General features: G+C 35.8%; 1 protein-coding gene across 1 annotated transcript in view; it reads right to left on the minus strand.

Annotated features, from left to right (window-relative positions):
* HIBADH (3-hydroxyisobutyrate dehydrogenase) overlaps nt 1–22,395 on the minus strand; it is a 104,593-nt gene that overhangs the window by 58,848 nt on the left and 23,350 nt on the right. The window lies entirely within an intron of this gene.

Raw genomic sequence — 22,395 nt, forward strand, 5'->3', positions numbered from 1 at the left:
ATTAAATAAAATCTAAATAAAAAGGAAGTTGAGTTCAGATTAACATACAGAAATTGACGCTTCTTATATTTATGAACAAGTGGAAATGTTAAAAAAAAAAGAAAAAGAAAGGGCTCCATGTATACCAACAACAATAATAAAGATAAAAAGACTTTTCGAATAAACTGTACAAGAAATGTTTAGGATATACAAGAAGAAAACTTGAAAATCCTGCTAAGAGACATAAACGATCAATGAGTAAATCTTAAACTTGGCTTTGTAAACATATCAGTTTTCCATAAATTAATATATACACAGTGCAATCCCAATCAAGATATTAATAGAATGTTTTGGGAGGAATATGATAAAATGACTTTCACGTCTATTTAGGACAATAAACAAGCAAAAATAATCTGGAGAGTTCTGAAAGGGAAAAAAGACCCATGAAAGGCTACCCTCCCAGGTAGGGTAGACAGGAAAATAAAGCAACTGAAAGTAAAAATGTCCTACTTATGGAAAAATCAACAAGGAAATATCAATAGAAGAGTATAGAGAGCTCAGAATAGACCCAAATACGTATGGGCATTGAATATATGAAATTAATGGAGTTTACAAAATTAATGGTGAAAGATAGATTTTTCACTAAATTGATTTAAAGAAGAAAAGGTAATCTAGATCTTTACCCTCATTCCCTCCACAATAAATCCCAAATGAATAAAAAACTTAAATTTTTAAAAATGAAATCACAAAGCAAAATAAAAATGTGTAAATCTTTTTTTAAATTTTACAGTCTTGGAGAGATAAACAGAACATAAGAGTCAGAAGCCATAAAAAGTAAGACTGACAAGTTCAACGACATAAAAATTCAAAATTTCTTATATTTCAAAAAAAATAAACAAAATGAATAAAAAAGAAAGGACAAACTGGCCAAAAATATTTGCAACATATCTATCTCCCCACACGTATTCACATTCATTAAAATATAAACTCCCTAAGAGCAGGAATGCGTATGTGGGTGTGTGGGGTGGGGGGTGGGGGGAGTTCTCTCTGGTGTAGTCCCAGGCCTAGATTAGTACTTAGTACATGGTAGATAGTCAATAAATATTTGTTGAATAAATGAATGAGCACTTGACACCCATACATATCAATTTTGAAAAGATCAATGCCTAGCACAGGGCCCAGCACACCCTAAGTACTCAACAAATACCTGCTGAATGAATGAATCCAATAAAAACATGTCCAAAGAATAGGAAGAAACAATCACTGGAAAGAAAAAAACAAAAACAAAAACAAAAAAATGGCCAGGAAACATTATTAAAATGCTCAAACTCATAATGTGGAATTAAAAAAATGGAAGAAAGAAAATCAAAACCACATTATACCATTTTTTAACTATCAGACTAGAAAAGAAATGTAAAGATAGTATTGGCAAGACCATTAATAAATAGTTTCCTACACCCTTAATGGAAAATTTAACTTCGGTGAGAAAACTGGCAACACTGACCAAAATTTAAAATACATAAACTCTTTGACCCAGTAATTCCATTTCTTAGAATTTCTTACTGATAAATTCACATACACTGTACATGAAAAAATCTATGTCCCAGAATATTTAGAGCAGCCTTTCTATAACAGAAGTCTGTCCACTTAATAGAATGCTTTATAATAATTAAAAAGTATAAATCTTTTACATATTAAGACACATTAAATTACAGTAAATGAAAAAAATAAGTTGCAAAAAAGAATCCCATTTTTGTTTTTTGTGTGCATATGCATATACACAGTATAAAATCTTTTTAAAATATTAAAGACACTATATTCAATTAGAATATACAAAAGTTTTAAGAAGAAAAGGGAGATAAGAGTATTCATTTCATTAAAAATATTTAGAAGAGAAAAATAAGCAAAGAAATGAAAACAAAGGGAGGAGGAATAAAAGTACACAGAGGAAGATCTTCTAAATAGAGAAGTGGTAAGAAAACCTGGTGGCCCTAGAAATCCATAGTTATGATTCATATCCTTATTTCCAAAAAGGATTCTGAGGTAGTTTATGACACAAACACATGGACCGTAAGCACTAAGAGGAAGGAGAGTGGGTCTTTCATGCTCACCATGTATTCCCAGTGCCTACTAGGCAGTAAGGACTAAGTAAATATGCGATAAGGTAAAGTTACACCTGAGAATGGAAACCACATAGAAAAGGGAAGGCTGGGGAAAGGATGATGATTATTACTGGGTGCCAAATCTAGCTCTGATTTCCTAGCAGTCACAGTAGAAAGAAAAACTTGGATGCTACAAGCCAAATATCTTCCAGCAGGTACATAGGTTACTCCCCACTGTGGGATGTGGTGCCAGAATTCCCCCAAACCAGATTCATTTGCATACTCTACGTCAGGTGCTGTAACCACAGTCAAAGACCTGGGAGCACTTCAGACACCGCTGAGACCACCGAGTTCTCCGATGATGGTTCACCCCCTTTTCCCCAACACTAGTAAAAAGAAGGGACTCGAGACTGCAGACATTCCTACCCTTCCCTGTGTTGCTTCTAACTATTAAAGCTAGGAATACATAAAAGCTAGAACATAAAAGATAAAGGAGCTGGAAAAGGGAGTTTCAGATACAAAAACTAGTCAACTTTTAATTCCCTATAGTAAGGAAGTAATTAATGCAAATAAATAAAATTGAGGGTAATGATTATTTGCAAATCACTCCACAGATTCAGTTCAGGATACAGCTTTATCCCCAGATTGTATCCAGTTGATCTAGAATGGGAATCCCTCAAGAAAGAAAAAAGCCAATGTCTTCAAATTAGGTAGTTAGGTTAGAATCTCCTACCTCTTTGTCAAGGGATTTGATCAAACATTTGCTTCAGTACAATATCTAAGGGCTGGCTAACACCTTTCAACTCCAGTGTAGATAAACCACAGATTTGCATAAAAGCTATTGGAAGTACATGATTATCTAAAAGTTATACTGGTTACAATAATCAGAATTAAACTTAAAAAAAAAAAGGCATGGCCAAAGAGGGACTTTAGACTCTTAGAATATTAGAAATATGCACAAAGAAGTCTTTTTAGCAATAAAACTAGGGATAGCTACGCTGTGTAAGACTTCAACACTGCATGAACACAAGAGAACTGCATAACTTCTTTGCTTCCATTCTTATTTTGCAAAAGAGGAACAATTCTTCATTATGTAGACATCTCTCCCTGTATGCTCTGAGGGAAAAGGTTTGATTATTTCTACCACTTATATTATTTCAGACAAAACTGATCATCATTTCTGGGTTTTGCTCCTAAACCTTTGTAAAAGAAGAGGAAAAAATCCCAAGCATCAGTGAAAAGTTCACATTATTATTGCTGATCTGCTGATGGGCTTGTTTCCCCAACAGTTTGAATACTATGATTCCATTTTCTTCAGGAAACAGAAAAACATAGTAATCTTTCCAGATCAAACTTCCACCAAGCAGTTTTAGTACTACATTTATCATACCTAGCAAAACCACCAGAGGACAACTCCATCTGCTACAACGAAACAGAGAAAGATAAAGGTCTCCAAACACTTAATAGCACTTTCCCAAAAAAGGGCCATAAACCTAACACCACTGAAAGAGAAATGCAATCTGCACTTTGCAGACCGAGACAGGAATTGCTTCAATACTATCTTTTTCCCTCTTCCTCACCATAAAAACTACCCGCCCCTAGTTGTGATGTACAGATCTACATCCCAAGACTCTTAGGAAATTAGGAACCCACAAGTGCCAACAAAGACAGGAAACAAGGACTTCTTTCCCACACAAGCTTTATCGCCATTTCATTTCAATAATTACATATTGAGTGAACACTGAAAAGCAAAAAGTATGCCCACTCAGAGGCACAAGCAAGACAAAGTAAGTACAACTCAAACTAGACATACAATAACACAATCACCCCTGCCAAACCAAGGTTAGACGCAGAACACCTTAGGAGAATATGAGAATGATCCCATCCATTTGCCTTAAATCATTCCTGGGAAAGAATAATTAAAGGGCCCATTATAAAGCAAACACCATATCAAAGATATGGGTTCACATATGAGTAGATACCCTTAAGAATCCATCAAAGCTCTGGTTTAGGGTCCGGAGGAAAAATGTTTACTAAATGCCTTCCTTGGGTCCAATTTAAAGAAGGGTAGAAAGGAAGGAACTTACTTTAAGGAATTTCACTGGGAAATGCAAGGAAAAAACAAACAAACAGAAGCAATTAGATAAATTTTTCATCCTAAACTTTATTTTGAATCCTTTACATTTACTTTTTAGTTTTTAAAATTATGATTAAAATTCAGCAGGAAAAAGTAAAATAATGCAAATAAAATTAAACATCGATGACTCAAAAGATGGAGGGTGAGGAAGGTTTTTTTCTCTCTTCAAAAAAGGTTTGCATGAAAAATTGTAAGATGTTTGTTGGTCCTCTCTGTGTACATTGTGGTATCATATAAAAAATTCAAGAACATTTAAAATTCAGACATAAGTAAGTGGAGGGTCTATCAACCTTCATTTTTGTTGCCAATGGGAAAAAAATTCAGTTTAAGTTACTATGGGATGTGGAGGAAAGAACAAAGAAAATAATCTCTTATTTTTTAGATGCTAAAATTTTGTCTTGGCAGGGTAGGGAGAAGTGCCAGGTGAAGATTCACATCTGCACAGATGCACATCTATGATTCTCAATGGAAAGTAAGTGGGAAATAGTAAATGGTTAGAGTGTGAAACCACAAACAGCTTATTGCCATAGTACCTTTTCCCAAAACTCATGCTCCGGTTGTGACCTCATATCCACACGACACATTCTACAAATGCAGCAACTCCTTATCTTGGAATTTATTTCAAGTTTATTTTAGTGTTTAACTGTATTGTAAATATACTTAACAAGGGGTGTTTGGTGTGGACATCAAAATTATTATTCTGAAGTGCTATTTTCTATTATTTTTAACTCTATACCCACATATAATTGATAATACTTATCAATTCCCCAGTTCTCTCCCTCAAACAACAAAACCAAAATGGGTATTTTTCTTCTGGAGTCCTTATTTTTCTTTACCCTCATTACTACAGTTTTCCCATTTCACCTTCCCTTCATAAAAACACTGTTGTATGTGCACATACTTTCTAAAATATCCTAAAATATCACAGCTCACCCTTTTAAAATCACAACCTCAATCTTCAAAAAACACATCACCATTTAAATCTGATATACAGATAAAGACCAAGAATTGCTCTTTTTTTTCCTGATGAACAATCTCATTATCATAGGCCGCTGTGGTTAGAAAGATAACACCACTGAAGTCAAGCAAAACTAAACTTGACCTTCATCCTGTCATAATCAGATGACCCACCAAAGGTCCCTTCCAATAACAACCAAAAAACAGGAAAAGAGCAAAAACACACAAAAATAAATTTGGCTAAACTCCAGTTTTCATCACTATCCAGTTGGATGGTTTTCTGACCAGCAATAATCTTTATTCCCTTGGAACTTTACCCTAGTAAGGGCCAGGGTCAGAATATCTCTTTTTTTTGCCAGAAATTTCTTGCCAATATTCTCTGCTCTACTCTTTCGTTTCACAGCAATCAATCCAGTAAGCATTTCTAGAAACAATGTGGATAAAGGCCAGGAATATTAAGAATAAACACAACAAAGTGAAATGAAAGAAGCTTCATATATGACTACCAAAAAAACCTGGGAACTGGTACGAGGCTCTTCTTTAGTGCTCTAAGCTACAGTAACAAGAATGTTGGTTTGTTTTTCCTTGCTGAACACACCAACATAAGGGAAAGGACTTCCTCTTCATTCTTCTTTCCAAACTACTGCCAATCACATTTGGAGCTAGAAATCTATAAGGATGAAACCAGACATATCTATCAGATTATTTAAACACCTGAAATTCTCAGGGTTGTTTGTTTCCCAAATATACATTAGCATTTCAAACTGCAGCATAGTTGATTTTTATAAAAATCAGAGAAAAATTGGCAAAGCAAAATGTCATAAACATCAGATTTTCTTACAGACTTCAATGAAACCTATGTTTTATAGTTAGACTATAATGAGTATGAGTTTGTTCACTTGGTTTTAAACATAATCTGAATTACGTATAGAAAGCATCTTTCAGAGAGCTTTCTTTAGGATAAAACTATTAAAACACACACACACAAACCCCCCCATACACATACACACACACACACCCACACTACTCTTAAAGGCCTTTAGTTAAAAGCTGTTGAGACAGATTTTTTTTTGTAATATGACTGAAGAATTATATATATTCAGAGGGGTTAAAAATATTGACAAAATAAAATTCATCAACTCCTAACACATTATAATTCAGTAAAATACCCAATGATAGTTGCAACATCAAATAAAACTAAAGAGTACACTTTATTATTATTAAATTAATATAGCTATTGAGCAATAAGCTGCAAACACTGTTAGTCTTAGGTCTCAATGTTGAAAACTATAAACATATCAAAAAGTATACATGCACACAAACTCTCACTAATCTTTTGTAAAGGCCATTTTTTGGTATTTAAAAAAGTTGTGACTAATTTATTTTGGAAAATAAAAAATTTAAAACACAAGGTAAAAGAGAAAACATACTCTAAATAAGACACACTTTGGCTCTTTTTAATACCCAACTTCTAAAAGACCTTCCAAGGAAGTTATTTTAGGTTTAAAACTTATGGTTTGCACTTCAGGTTTCCAGATTTTGTCTCTTTTATTCCTATAGTTGCCTAAATTCAAGCATATAAAAGCAAAAACAAAACTGTTTTAAATTACGTATGTGGGGGCGCCTGGATGGCTCAGTTGTTAAGCGTCTGCTTTCAGCTCAGGTCATGATCCCAGGGTCCTGGGATCGAGCCCCACATCGGGCTCCTGCTCGGGTGGGAAGCCTGCTTCTCCCCCTCCCACTCCCCCGCTTGTGTTCCCTTTCTCACGGTGTCTCTCTCTGTCAAATAAATAAATAAAATCTTAAAATAATAAATAAATAAATAAATTACGTATGTGGGGGCGCCTGGGTGGCTCAGTCATTAAGCGTCTGCCTTCAGCTCAGGTCATGATCCCAGGGTTCTGGGATCGAGCCCCGCATCGGGCTCCCTGCTCCGCGGGAAGCCTGCTTCTCCTTCTTCCTACTCCCCCTGCTTGTGTTCCCTCTCTCGCTGTCTCTCTCTGTCAAATAAATAAATACAATCTTAAAAAAAAACAAAAAACAAAAAAACTACATATGTAGACTTTTTTGGTCAACTAATAATTCTTTGTATATTTTGATTTGGGGTGGACTATGTCACTAAATGGTGGTATCAACGGAGCATGAAGAAAGTATTTCTACTGAGTTTGTTTTTAAATAAACAAATGAAAGCTTTTTCATTATCCTAACAAACTAAACAAATGCCAAACTTGAAGGTATTAGTCCTATACAATATTTTAAAATCTTCTACCTAAAATGCCTTCTTTTTTGCTACATCAGGCTAATTCTTATAATAATTACATGTGGTCATGTGGTCCCTTCCTAAATAAGCCTCAACTTCCTCACTAAAAAATGAGGATAATATGCATTTCATGAGGTTGCTGTAAGGATTAAATGATCTAAAATACATAAACTACCCAGCATGATAGCCTGACACACCAAAGGTACTTAATAATAAATATTAGTTGCTTTCTTCTAGAAAATTCTGTATTATGAAACTTTTTAAGGGTGATCAAAGCAAAGCTATTTTGAATCCATTTATTGATAAGGCCATGTGCAATTTTATGCTTTCCACTCTATTAAGATTGTCAGATTTTTTTCCCAAGGAAGCATGGGGGTGGGGGTGGGGCGGAGCGCAGCAGACAAAAACTGAAAGAGAAAAACAACACAGATGTTGTGGCCCTTACTTTCATTCTCTTAAAGTATTTTTTTGATAAGCTTGACTTTTTATCGCTCTTATTATCTATTTTTCCAAGAAATACATTTTTCTTAGTTTTTTGTTTGTTTGTTTTAAGAAGTCAAATCTAAAACTAAACAGATATCCTATGCCAAAGCACACCTCAAAGCTGGTATCTTGGTTGCTGAACATTTTACAGTATAAGGCCTCAGTCTCTTCACAAAAAAAAAAACCAATCCTCTAAAGATTATTGACAACTAAGCGTTCTCACAGTTATGAATTATTTCACACCTCTTGAAGGTTTAACTTCGTTAATTTTATATGCAAACATACTTTCTCATTCTTTACTCTCAATCCTACTGTGTTTTCTATGCCGCAAAATCCCCTGATGGCTAAACTCGCTGCAACCCAGCTCACTTCTCAACACCCCTTTTTCCACGCAAACATCCACCCCTCAAGAAGAGATGCCCCGCATTGTTTGTGCTGAGCTGGAAACAATACACTTCCACTGCGGTTAATTTACATCAGATGTGGCCTGGCCTGGGGAGCGGAGTGCTGTCTTTTTTACCCTCTTTCTTCTCCCGCTCTCGCCTCTCTTTTTTTAATTTAAATTACTTTTTATTTTAAAAACTTCCGGATGTTTTATTACCTTGGCAACTTTACTTTTTCTCTGACCAAACTGACCAAAAAGGTAAGTTTAAACAGTTTTTGCCAGGTTAATGTCTTTTCCTTTTTTCCACGTGTATCTGGCAACCCGAATCCATAGTGTTAAAAGTGCAATATGATGTTGCTTTTCTACCATGCTAACTCATGTTGGACACAATTTCACTGTGTTTTGTAATCTAAATTACAAAAAAACAAAAATGTTATTTTACATGCAGTTAAATTGGCTATTCTCTAATCATTTTTATTAATAGCAACACATGTGCTCCTAAAGGATACAAAAGGATTTGATGCTTGCTTTTGCTGTTTTTATTTTTATTTTTTAGAAAACCCTACAATATTACACATGCAAATACAGTAAGTCATTGTTTCCTTGAGTAATATTTATAAAGTATTAAAATTTTTTAACTTTTGAAATCTAATATTAACAATACTTTATAGTATTTAAGTATACTTTATTGCCAGTTTTGCTTTGAAAGCCAAACGTCTCCAAAAAAATATAATTTTTAAAAATTTTCCAGATATCTGAAAAAGTATAACTATTTTTAATAAAATTTATGATTAAAGCCATCTCCGAGACCAATATCCTAACCTTCCAATCAAATTTCACTGAACTATTTTAACTAAAATCAAGTAAGTTAAACATGTTCCATCAACACAGTTTAAAAATAAGGGATGCAAAGATTCCCAGCATATGCAAATGACACAAATAATTAAGAATCACATTTCAAACTTAAAACACTTCCACCTATGAGATTCTAAAAGTATGAGTACATGGTTTTAACTTTTAACTTTTACTCTCTGTACTACTTTCTCTTCCCTTCTCAAACCAGCTCCCCCTGTACCCCCAACACACATATAATAGATCATTTAGGCCAGTGGTATTTTAGTACATCACCCCTCCTCCACTTAGACAGTCTTGCCTTTTATATCTCTGTGGAGGTTCCCATGGCAACACTCACTTACACCAATACTATTTCCAACTGAAATGAAAGAAGCCAAAATCTAAATGCTCCATTACCAAATTACCCACACCCTGAAACGAATAAGGATTTTTTTCTATTATTTTTTAATGAAAAAGCTTCTGGAATTTCTACAAAAAATAATATTACAGAAATAACTAGGAAAACAGTCATTGTAGGCAATTTTATATATGCATATTATTACATGAGATTTGCATGGGCTTTTATTACATAAAACCGGTATTCTGAGCCAAGAGTTTACTCATTTATCATCATGAACAGTAAGTATAATTTTTACTAGTCCAGTCTACTGTATCAAATTCTTTTTTTTTTTTAAATGTTGACTACACAGCTCACAAAAACCCTGGTGAGAAATTCTAACAAAACAAGCCAAGAAGCAATTCATGGACAGCAGGAGGCAATTCCAGAACACAGGCACAATCTATAAAGAGAAACCACTACAGCTTTTTGATGTTAAATAAGTAGAAATATCAGTATACCACAAAGCTAAGAAACAGACTGTTGTATCAGGTTTAAAAGTAAAATATTCAGGGTCAAATGTCTTGAGTACCTTTGTCTAGACTATTTTCAAAAGTACTACTTTCAAATTTTTATAATTTTTAAAACAAAATTCTCTCTTTGTAATACTGAAGTCTACATATATTTAGTTTTAGTACAACACACATTCCAAACAAGTTGTTCAAAATATAGAGACATGGGGGCTTATGAGTGTTTGAGAGAGAGAGGGGGGGGGGGGGGGGGAGGGGGGGGGGAGGGAGGGGGAGTGAGAGGGAGAGATAGTGAGTGAGAGAGAGTGTGTGTGTGTGTGTGTGTGTGTGTGTGTGTGTGTGTGTGTGTGTTTAAAAGCAAGAACATCAAGATGGGAGGTCAAACGTTTACTTTGAAAACATACATTTCTTAAACAGGTTGTACACAGTTCTAAGAAGCCTCACAGAAGAGACAAGAATATAAAATGAGAAAAATTTCATAAAGCTTTTTGATAAATGATCAAAGCTAAGCATTAAACATCTCTGCATGGTGAATACATTTTTTAAAAGGATAAAAATCAATAGAGTGTACACTGAACCTTATTTATTCTGACAACATATCATAGCACCTGGATAGGCTGTATTAAAAATTTGTTTCTGTACAGTTTATTAATATATGTGGGTTCATAAAATAGAACAATATGTATTTTAATTTAAAAATCATACTTTTATAAAATTTACAATGAGGGTTTTTTTTCCTTGCTTTTACATTATCACTTTCTTAAAATGAGCTGATTCAAAAGACTATAAAGACTCCCTCAAAACCAGTACAGGAAACTGCAAGAATTTACTTTCCCAAAAGCAGCTTTTAAGACATGAGCATGAACTGCCTAATGAATCTCATAGTTAGGCTTGTGAAAAGGACCGACTTGCACCTTTCTGAGGTCTTTCCCTCTTTTTAAAAATTCCCATACAGTGAAACCTGCTGACACTTTTTTTTATAAGGGCTGGGGCAGGTGTGAGTGTGTTGGGGGAAGGGGTGATCTGAAATATTGGGGAGTTTCTGCAACATTTGTGAGGGCTTTTATAGGCAGGATCCTCTTGAGTATTTAGAAAAGCAAAACAAAAATAACTATTAAATGTTCATTTTACAAATAAAAAAATAGCAATCCTTTGCAAATGTTTCAACATTTTACTTTCATTTCAATATTAACCACCTAAAAGCAAACATTTGCAGAGTTCAGAAAACCTTCCAGGTCTTTGGAGACATTTAATCAACGTTGATAGTAGATATATTTTTAAGCCAACTTCAAAAGCAAAATCCAGACAAAAGTATTATAACCTCTCTTGAACAAAAAAGAATTTAATTTAAAAACCTTCCTTTATCACAAGCAGGTTTGGATGCAATGCCACCTGGTGGCACAAAAAAACTCTTAAGTAGGTTTTGGTTTTTAGAAACTGAGCTGTTGAAGCTCCAACCATCCCTTTGACTACCCTCTCCCAAACAAGTTATTCATCCCAGAGTTTAACAATAAATGATAATTTTTATTTCAGAACTTTAAAGCAACTAACTGCATGTGACAATTTCTTCAATGTGTAAATACCATAAAAGAAGCAAAATATGTTTTCCAAAAACCTAAATTATACCACAGCTTTAATTTTTAAAAAGATGAAATGTTTAAGAATGGAGGGAGGGGGCAGGGATGGAGTAACCGAGCTGCTTTGTAAAATTACACTGTATAATTAATTCCATGGTAAGAATGTTTTTATGGTGTGTTTTGGTGACCTTTTATTACCATCAAGTTCACAATGCTGGTGGGCTGCCTTTTAATCCCTCCGCAGACAAAGGCCCTAAATAAACACAGATCCCTTCCTGGGAAAAAGTCCACTCTGGTTAAATGGTAAGGAAATGAGTAAATCATTAGTAATCTTTAAAGCCAAAGCTATAAACTCAAGTTACCTTAAGTTGAAATGAAAGTGTCCTGCAAGAGTTTCAAAGTTCTGTCACAGATAGAAATCTCCAGCTCTTGACTCCAGACTAGGCGCCAGCTGATAAACAAACAATTTAAGTCAAGAGCTGGAGAATTCCCAGCTTTTTCATTTAATGGCTTTGGCCAAGAGTATTTATTGCCTCCAGTTTTATTCTCACTTAGCTCTAAGAGGAAATTTAAACTCATCATTATCTTAAGGCCCCATATGGGTAGCAGTCAGCTCACCTGATAGAGCTCCTCTTACTCTGTACCAGTTTGAGTCTCTAACTAGAAGTGATGTAATAATGTAAACTAATTAACTACAGTTTTAGGTTGACTTTTTAACAGGCTAAATAAATTTTGTTCAATATAGTTTATATTCCCACTCGGGGTAGTAACAATTCCAAAAAGTTTAACTTTACAGTTTTATTCCAAACTACCAGCTGAAATGGAAAAGGACACTGTAATCTCTCTCATTCCCCCACATGCTCCTGGCCCCGCTTCTCCCTCTCTCTTGCCCTTGTCCACTAGCCCTTGAATACTATATAAACTTTTCTGAATCAAATATAGACTATTCCTATTAATTTTTAAAGATCCAGTGTTGTTCCATCTATTTCCTAAGAGAACAGTGTGCAAGATTTAAGATGTAAATGTCTTATCATGAAAAGCTGTTGATTTTATGCAAGTACTAATAAGAATATAAAAATACATCTTGATTAAAGATCATTAGAAACCATCAAATATTTCTTAATGCTATGTTTTAAAATTTGCTCTTAAAGATTACAGATCTCAAAGTCACCATGCTATTGCTTTTCTTCCTTTCTCAAAATTATCATTTACTTTTAGAAAAAAAATCTCACCTCTACTTAGGATTTTATGTTGAAATAATTCTTTTAACTACTGGAATGTTTGCAGATATTTGACAGTTACAATAAATCAACTATTCTTCTTCCTCTAGCTGCCTGTCTAATGAAAAAAATTTGCTGCAAGAAAATGTTTATACCCTAAAAATAGCTTTATAGGTAAAGGGTTAATAAAATATGGCATTTATTCAAAGAACGTTCTTTCCCTCCCACTTCTTAATTTTCAGAAAGTTTTATAAACCTATTTGGCTGGAAAAGCCAATTAACCATTTCAGTGTCTGCCAAGACTATATTTCTACTCTTTTAATATATGTACATAGTACGTCAAAAATGTTGGCCACTTGAGAACAAGTATTACCCTAACACATAAGAATTAGGGGAAATGCAATGTAATTAATGATAAAACTATTTGTAGGCCCAGCTTCATATTATGTTTAATTTTTAAAAAACCTCCCTAAGAACAATGCTGTCTCAGAGACCACAATGGATGAACATTCGGATGACCATAACTAATAGTCAGTAACTCAATAAAAAAGATGTCATGGACAAATCTTAAAATTCTTAATACCCTTCTAAAAAAGTCCACATTCTCTCATACTGATAGAGGTAATCTGAGCTAAGTACAAAACACCACCAACAAAAACCCTCTACCTTTAGGTCAAGTTAAAATCACTTCAAGGAAGACGGAAGGTAAGTGTGCTGCCATACCTTCACTGGCCCTGAGGGAAGGGTCCTTACTATGAAATGTACCTTTGAATTTAAAAATTTTCACAACTGGGCGCCTGGGTGGCTCAGTTGGTTAAGCGACTGCCTTCGGCTCAGGTCATGATCCTGGAGTCCCGGGATCGAGTCCCGCATCAGGCTCCCTGCTCGGCGAGGAGCCTGCTTCTCCCTCTGACCCTCCCCCCTCTCATGTACTCTCTCTCTCTCATTCTCACTCTTTCAAATAAATAAATCTTTAAAAATAAATAAATAAAAATAAATAAAAATTTTCACAACTAAAACACCCAAAGCAATGCAAAACAAAGTAGAATCATACAGCAAATAGGATTTAAACTCTACTTAATCTACTTTTCATCTGCTAACATTACCAAACTTGAAGAAAATCAGACATCTAGAAAACCACAAATAAGTCTGATAATGGTTTGATGGCAATGACAAGGCCCTTGTGAAATTCTTAATTCCATTTCCTCATCCCACTTTGCCCCCAGTGCTATCCAGGGATCACAAATGAAACAAATAAAGACATAAAACGCAGGTATAGTGGAACTAATTTCACACTGCTTAGGAATCAACAGATGTTAATAAAAAAATAAATTATATATAAGTAATAGCTTCACGGGATTTATTTGCTAAATATACTTTAACCTTTATATAAACACCACTAGGCAGTTCTGAACTGTGAGCAGACCCAATTGTGTCTGGTCTGACTTACATCCTGAATGGCAATTAAAGGACATTAAAAATACCCTAGGATTACTTCAGACAGGACCCCTGCCTTATCCATGCACTTTCCAACATAACCAGGTGAAGGAAACACAGTATCCCTCCACCACAGGACAGAGCCTGGCAAGAGCAACCCTGGTAATGGTTGCTTGACTGGAAACTGCAATGCAATTAAAACCTGGCCTCCAGATTGGGAGATGGGGGAACTGCAACTGCAAGAAAGTGAATTCTTAGAAATGAACTCGGTTGTCATTAGCAATGATAATTATTGCTAACAATAAATGATAACAATAACAACACTGAATGAAGTGATCACCGTGCCTTCTCTAACCCATTCTTCTATTTTCTTAGGAGACAAATTATTAAAGCTGCCTCAACTATGTTACTTTGGGCAGTGAGTCAGCAGTCTTCTCTAAACGTGTGAAGAACTCGTTAACACCTTATATAGGGACTCCTGTCCATGACAACTGTGGTAGGGGAGGACTTAGGCATGCCAAAGAATGTAAAAAGAGGTTTTTTGGGGCACCTCTTCTTAGGGACTAATTTCAAGGAAATCTCTGGTATTTACCAAACATTTCTGAACTAGTGCAAACTGGAGAAAATCCTAGGCAAATAGGATATTTACTGAATACAAGGTGATAAGTAAAATTATGGGTAAATGTAAATGGCTAACATAATTAACCCATTTTTGGTGTGTTGGTATTGATGAATCTTATGTCATTTTTAAGGAAATGGATTTGTCCATCAATCAAAATTAAAGAAAATTTTAATTATTTGAATTACTAAAGCTTTAAATACCACCAGAACAGACCAAGGAAAGGCTTACTTTACCTAATATTTTTCAAGACCGAATAATTCAAGTCTCTCCTACAAAAGTGAGTGCCACACCACTCTGGAAAACAGTATGGAGGTTCCTCAAACAGTTGAAATTAGAGCTACCATACGATCCAGCAAATGCACTACTGGGTATTTACCACAAAGATACAAATGTAGGGATCCGAAGGGGTACGTGCACCCCAATGTTTATAGCAGCAATGTCCACAAAACCCAAACTGTGGAATGAGCCAAGTTGTCCATCGACAGATGAATGGATAAAGAAGAGGTGGTATATATACACAATGGAATATTATGCAGCCATCAAAAGGAATGAGATCTTGCCATTTGCAACGACGTGGATGGAACTGGAGGGTGTTATGCTAAGTGAAATAAGTCAATCAGAGAAAGACATGTATCATATGACCTCACTGATATGAGGAATTCTTAATCTCAGGAAACAAACTGAGGGTTGCTGGAGTGGTGGGGGGTGGGAGGGATAGGGTGGCTGGGTGATAGACATTGGGGAGGGTATGTGCTATGGTGAGCACTGTGAATTGTACAAGACTGATGAATCACGGATCTGTACTTCTGAAACAAATAATGCAATATATGTTAAGACAAAAAAAAAAAGAAGACGATAGCAGGAGGGGAAGAATGAAGGGGAGTAAGTCGGAGGGGGAGACGAACCATTAGACGATGGACTCTGAAAAACAAACTGAGGGTTCTAGAGGGGAGGAGGGTGGGGGGATGGGTTAGCCTGGTGATGGGTATTAAAGAGGGCACGTTCTGCGTGGAGCACTGGGTGTTATGCACAAACAGTGAATCATGGAATACTACATCAAAAACTAATGATGTAATGTATGGTGATTAACATAACAATAAAAAATTATTTTAAAAAAAGTGAGTGCCACAAAATGTCCTTTTTTTTAACTTTTTTTTTTTTTTTTTGAAGTAATCTCTACACCCACCATGGGGCTTGAACTCACTACTCCAAGATCAAAAGTCCCATGATCTATGGACTGAGCCAGCCAGGCACCCCTGCCACAAAGTGCTTTTAAATTTTATAGTAAGTTAATAATGTAAAAAGAACTAAAAATCAACATACTAGTACAATTCTTTAAAGGGAAGAACCCATGAAAATGAATTATCTTAACCCTGTTAAACCAACTTATTTCAAAACATTAAAAAAAATAAAATCTTACCGACGAAAGACTAAAATGTAAGAATAAACGCCACACCCAATACTACTGTGTAATCAAACAGCCTGTGAGAACATGAAAAAAAGACCTATTGTGTGTGATAGCCCTTCCCTCTCCACACATTATCAAATAAGGCAAATTCAATTATATGAAATTTGGTAAAATAATTTACTTTTGGACAGAAATAGCAATGTTTCAGCCCAAAGCCACGTAAAATTGCCAAGTTATAAACTTCTCTAAGAAAACGTTTTAGTAGAAATGCCAATAGACCCTTAACTATAATGGTGTTACGTGCCGAAATAGAAGTAATTTTTGTTTTTGTGGTCCCTTTACCATAAATTAGATACAGATCTAGTGGAAAAACAGGGAAAAACAGCAGATACCAGTTCAGTGAGCAGTTAAGGCCAAGACTATATACACTGGATTTTAAAAACAATAATGGAGTCTATGTGAGACTTTCATTGAGGAATTTACCAAGCAAGTCTAACGCTCTAACAGAAACTCCTTAATAGATTTTGGGCTTACTACTCCATATTCTAAGAAAACCTTGAACAAATTACTAAAACTTAACCCAGCCAAGTAGAGTATAAAATTTGGTTTCCTGGTAGGGAACTGTTACACAAACACATACACATCAGTTCAATTATTTAATTTTGACATTAATCCCTAACTGGAGCAATACAGTTTAGCAAATCAATGAGGCTTGCCATCCCGGACAGCCTTGGGCTAACTACAAGTGCCACTTTAGAGTCACTTCAACTCAAGGTCTCTGTGTAACTCTACAGACATATGAGGCAATCAGTGAATTTATCCTTCAATTATCCAAGCACAGCTAAGTGCTATAATTACCCCCTTGGAGCAGACTGAACAGTATTTGGTCATTAGTCACAAACGATAGTTTTTAATTTGCTTTATGTCCAGCATTCATTATACAAGAGAACTGATCCCATTGGAACTAATCCTGTAGTAGCAGACCCTCTCTCTACACTAAAAAAAAAAAAAGCACATATCCAGAACAGTGTGACTAAACGACAGACATGTGACATTAAAGAAGGATTACTTTCATAAAGATGTGATTTACACAAGACAGGTAAACAGATTAGGGCATCATATTTGAGGCCAGGGTCATGGGCTAATTTATATAAAGCCCAGTTAGCTTTCCTTTGATAACCACAAACTGATAAACAATGGCAGGAGGGGAATGTCATTTTTAAGGAAATGGATTTGTCCATCAATCAAAATTAAAGAAAATTTTAATTATTTGAATTACTAAAGTTTTAAATACCACCAGAACAGACCAAGGAAAGGCTTACAGTTACCTGCTAAGTGCTGGTGATACAAAGATAAATGTTTCACAAACATACCAAGCTTCTTCATGCCTCAGAGCCCATACAGAGCAGTCTGCTCCACTGAAATACTCTTCCCCTGAAGTTGTACACTCAGATCTCTGCTTAATGATCACTTCCCCAGAGAAGACATCCTGTCCATTCTATGTAAAAGGACCTTCCCCTGAAGTCTCTGTTTCATTAACTGTTTATTCTGCCTTTTTTTTCTTCATAGCACTTCTAATTGAAATTATTTTTGTTTGTTTATTCTCCCTATTCCTACTAAATCACAATTCATGAGACAAAAGACTGAATATCTTCAAAGCACTACCTCTAGTGCCTAGACCATACCCACTACATAAAAGTACTCAATAAATGTTTGTTGCATGAAATGAAGAATGAAGCGTGTCCCTTGCAATCAAGACATAATAGAAAAAATTAGGTAAGAGTATATAATCAGAAAACAGTATATAATCTTGTAAGAATTATATAAATAGAATAATATTAAGTACATTTCAAGTGAAGAAAAAATGAAGACCTTCATTTTTAGAGTTACCTTCTTTCCCTAAAAGTTCTAGGCTCTTCCTACTATCAAGTGAATGTCTTTGAGTTTATTCAAGAAGTATAACAAAACTGAAACTAAAGGTGATAAGAGAATTATATAAGCTAACCAATTTCCTTTCTTCCTTGCTTAAAGAATATCTACTAAAGAGCTGTCAAATCTAATTCCAAATTCCACTGGTTCCCCTTGGATGTAACTGGGAATCATTTATGAGGTTTCTAGGTAATCTTTAATATAAATTTTCCATTTCCAGAATTAAAAATTCTTCTGTTGCCCCAAAATGAACTGTGTAAGTCAAATCAGGTGTTACTGTCTCTCTAAATATCCATACAGATGAATATAAGGTAAAAGTCAAAATAAGTTTTAGTAGCCACCCCAGAAAGGACAAAGACGGTATTTCTTTACAGTGCCCAGCATGTTGCTATGGTCAAACTGTTTTTTTAAATTTCAATTAATTAACATATAATGTATTATTAGTTTCAGAGGTAGAGATCAGTGAGTCTTACACAACACCCAGTGCTCATTACATCACATCCCCTCCCCAACGCCCATCACCCACTTACCCCATCCCTCCACCCCCACCCCTCCAGCAACCCTCACAGTTTGTTTCCTATGATTAAGAGTCTCTTATGGTTTGTTTCCCTCTCTGATTTCGTCTTATTTTTTTTCTCTCTTCCCCTACGATCCTCTGTTTTGCTTCTTAAATTCCACATACGAGGAGTATCATATGGTAACTGTCTTTCTCCAATTGACTTACTTCGCTTAGCATAATACCCCCTAGTTCCATCTATTATGATTAAACTGTTAAGAGTTCCCTTTCTGGTTGCTAAGTCTGGGAAGACTGCTGTGCTACATTATTTTGCACTTTGTAACAATTTACAAATCATTTTATTAGTATGTTTTACTAAATTCTAAGCTTCTGAAGTAAGAACTTTAAGTTGTCCTGCATATATTCTACTTCTTTTATCCTACGCCCACACTTGTGATCATACCACGCTTCCCAGTGGCATCTAATATTACAATATAACATTCCGAACACAGTAACTACTTATCTTACTGATGTTAGAATGCAGAGGCAGTTACTTGAACTTCAGAGAGAGGTTAATAATCTGGAGATAAATAAACTGGAGAACAGCTTGGAAGTGAGAAATAACTGCAGGACGGCTCAAAATATTTAACATTAACCCTGAATTTAAAAAATAGAAGATTCTTGATTCAATCAACCATAGTTTATTACATGCTCACCAGGAGATATACACTGGAGTTAGAAAGCTGAGAAAGACATGGTATCTGCCTTCTTCGGAGTCTAGTAGTAGAAGAAACAGGCACAAACATAAGCATAACACAGTGGTCCTTGCAGTGGCATCGATACTATACTATGGGGAAATAGATGAGGGCCATGGAAAACAGCTTCACTGCCTTCAGGTATAATCCTGTTCAATTCCAAGTCCTTATACCTCAGAACAGATCCTATCCTAGTCAAATTCAAACATGGTAGGAATATGTCAAAATATTATTTTACTTTCTCTTTTCCTGGACATTTATTTGATTAACAGCACCAGCCAGTGGATCCAAAACAGGAAAGACCCAAAAACCCCTGGTTCTATCCCAAGCCAGCCACAGAACAAAAGACTCCTGACAGCCAGTTAATAAACATTCTAGGATGGAGTCAACACAATAAGACTGATCTGATCTCTCCAGAAGTCTCCTGATTTGAGAATAATGTCCTCTCAACCATTTCTTCTCAAATGACTCTGGAACAGAAATGTTAGGCCTCTCCCAGGTAAGAAGCTAACCTCTGAGTTAGAAAAGAAGGCAATTCTCCCCTCACCTCCCCGCCAAAAGTTTCACTACATGGCAGTGCCAGGTAGCTAGCAAGACAGAAGACAGAGGACCAGCCACTAGATAAAATTGTTAGAAATGGGATTAATAGTAGGCCATTGCTTTCAAAAACAGAAAGACTACCATACCACAGGATGGGACTAAAGGGAAGAAGGCCTGGTGGGAAGATCCTTAGACTGAGTTGGGAGAGTAAGATTCTAATTCTAGATTGGCTATCAAACTGGAGAATCCTAGGCAAGTCACTTAATTAACATCTTTGGATCTCAACTTCCCATCTATAAAATAACAAAGTCAAATTCAATTACTGCTAAAGTCTCTTCTAATAATACAGCTCAATTCTAAAAGCAGAAAAGACACTTAAAAGCTAGACGTCCTATTTAACCCCCAGCAGTCCATGAGAACACCATAATGAGACTTACTGAATTTTTACCAACTTACTTTTCCAGATCTTACTAAATATGGGTATCTCATACCAGCTCACCAGGGCAGCTACTTAGGTAACGTTTAGGCAAACATTCTCCTTTGTAATCAGGACTACAGAGATAAAAGTCTGGGACCTGTTTACAGGAAACAAAACTCTTTTCTGGACTGGCTTAATAAACTTCATTTTGGCAACTCAGCTTTGGCATTAAAGTTGGCCTTTTATGCTAACTACAGGATTATCATTCTCCTTCAGAAAAGGTTTATAAAACTTAGACTAGGGCGCCTGGGTGGCTCAGTTGGTTAAGCGACTGCCTTCGGCTCAGGTCATGATCCTGGAGTCCCGGGATCGAGTCCTGCATCGGGCTCCCTGCTCAGCAGGGAGTCTGCTTCTCCCTCTGACCCTCTTCCCTCTCATGCTCTCTATCTCTCATTCTCTCTCTCTCTCAAATAAATAAATAAAATCTTAAAAAAAAAAAAACTTAGACTAAATAAGCATAGGTAGCACACTAATTGATACATTAAGTAACAAACACCTGTACGTAACTATGGTAATATCAACTATATTGGCTCTATCAGTTATCTATTGCTATACTACACCCCCAAACTTAGTGGGTTTATTTGCTCACAATCCTACGGGTGAGTAATTTAGACTATCTTAGTGCAGCAGCTCATTTGCTCGTTAGGCCTGAGGCCACTAATACAGCTGCAGTCATCTGGGAACTTGACTCTAGCTGGATGGTCAAGATGGCCTCATTCACATGCTTGGTGGTTAGCGCATGTCCCAGGTGGCTAATCCAGGCTTCTCTATGCAACAGCAGAAGAGTCCCCAGGAGCAAGACAGGGCAAGACTCAATGTACAAAGTGCTTTTCAAGTCTATCCTTGTGTAACATTTCCTAACATACCACTGGCCAAACCAAGTCAGATGGCTCAACTCAGAGTCAATGCAGCACATGGTCACACAGGGTGGATTCAGAGATGTGAGTCATTAAAGGTTATTACTATAACAATGTACCACACTAGCTGTTGGCTATTTTTAGCACTGTACTGAGATGGATGATTTTATAAAGGACAACCTTCCATTTAGCAATCTTTATTTTCCTCTTAGAATAAATTAGAACTTTACAGAAAATAGTATTTCCTAACGCAGTGGAATGTGAGACAAATCTAGTCTTGGTCTTGAGCAAATGGTTGGTTTCTTCAGTCCAGCCTTTCTAGAAAGTCTCCAACTAGAAACTAGTCTTCAACTACAAATTACATATGTACGTGTATATGTTTGTGTGTGTGCAGGTGTGTGTACCATTATTGATTACAAAATAATTTTGGAAAACTTGCAAAATTATGGAAAATCATAATACCCATAATACTACCATTCCAAAATACCCAGATACCTACTATTAAGATTTGATATAATAATATGCTTTTAAAATTTTATTAGTGAGAATCCCTGTCCTCTGATTGAAATAATCGTATGATTTTTAAGTATGTTAATGTGGCGAAGCAGATTTATAGATTTTCTAATATTAAGCCATCTGAGTACATATGAGATAAACCTGATTGTAGTGTTTGATCTCTTTTATACATGGCTGGATTTAGTTCGCTAATGCACTTCTGTATTCATGACTGATATAGACCTAAAATTTTCTCTCTCATTTCTCTCTCTTTTTGATTGAAGTTATCAGAGTTACAGGTCTTGTAGAATGATTTGGGAAATGTCTCCTTTTTTTCTATTGCCTGGAAAAGTTCATATAAAATTGAAATGATCTGCTCCTTGAAATGCTGGTAACATTTCATTTGTAAAGAATCATCTGGTCCTAGGGGCGCCTGGGTGGCTCAGTCGTTAAGCATCTGCCTTTGGCTCAGGTCATGATCCCAGGGTCCTGGAATCGAGCCCCGCATCGGGCTCCCTGCTCGGCGGGAAGCCTGCTTCTCCCTCTCCTACCCCCCTGCTTGTGTTCCCTCTCTCGG

Source organism: Callorhinus ursinus, unplaced genomic scaffold (assembly GCF_003265705.2).
Source record: "Callorhinus ursinus isolate GAN/ISIS: 27379988/994484 unplaced genomic scaffold, GSC_fseal_2.0 scaffold12, whole genome shotgun sequence".
Lineage (NCBI taxonomy): Eukaryota > Metazoa > Chordata > Mammalia > Carnivora > Otariidae > Callorhinus > Callorhinus ursinus.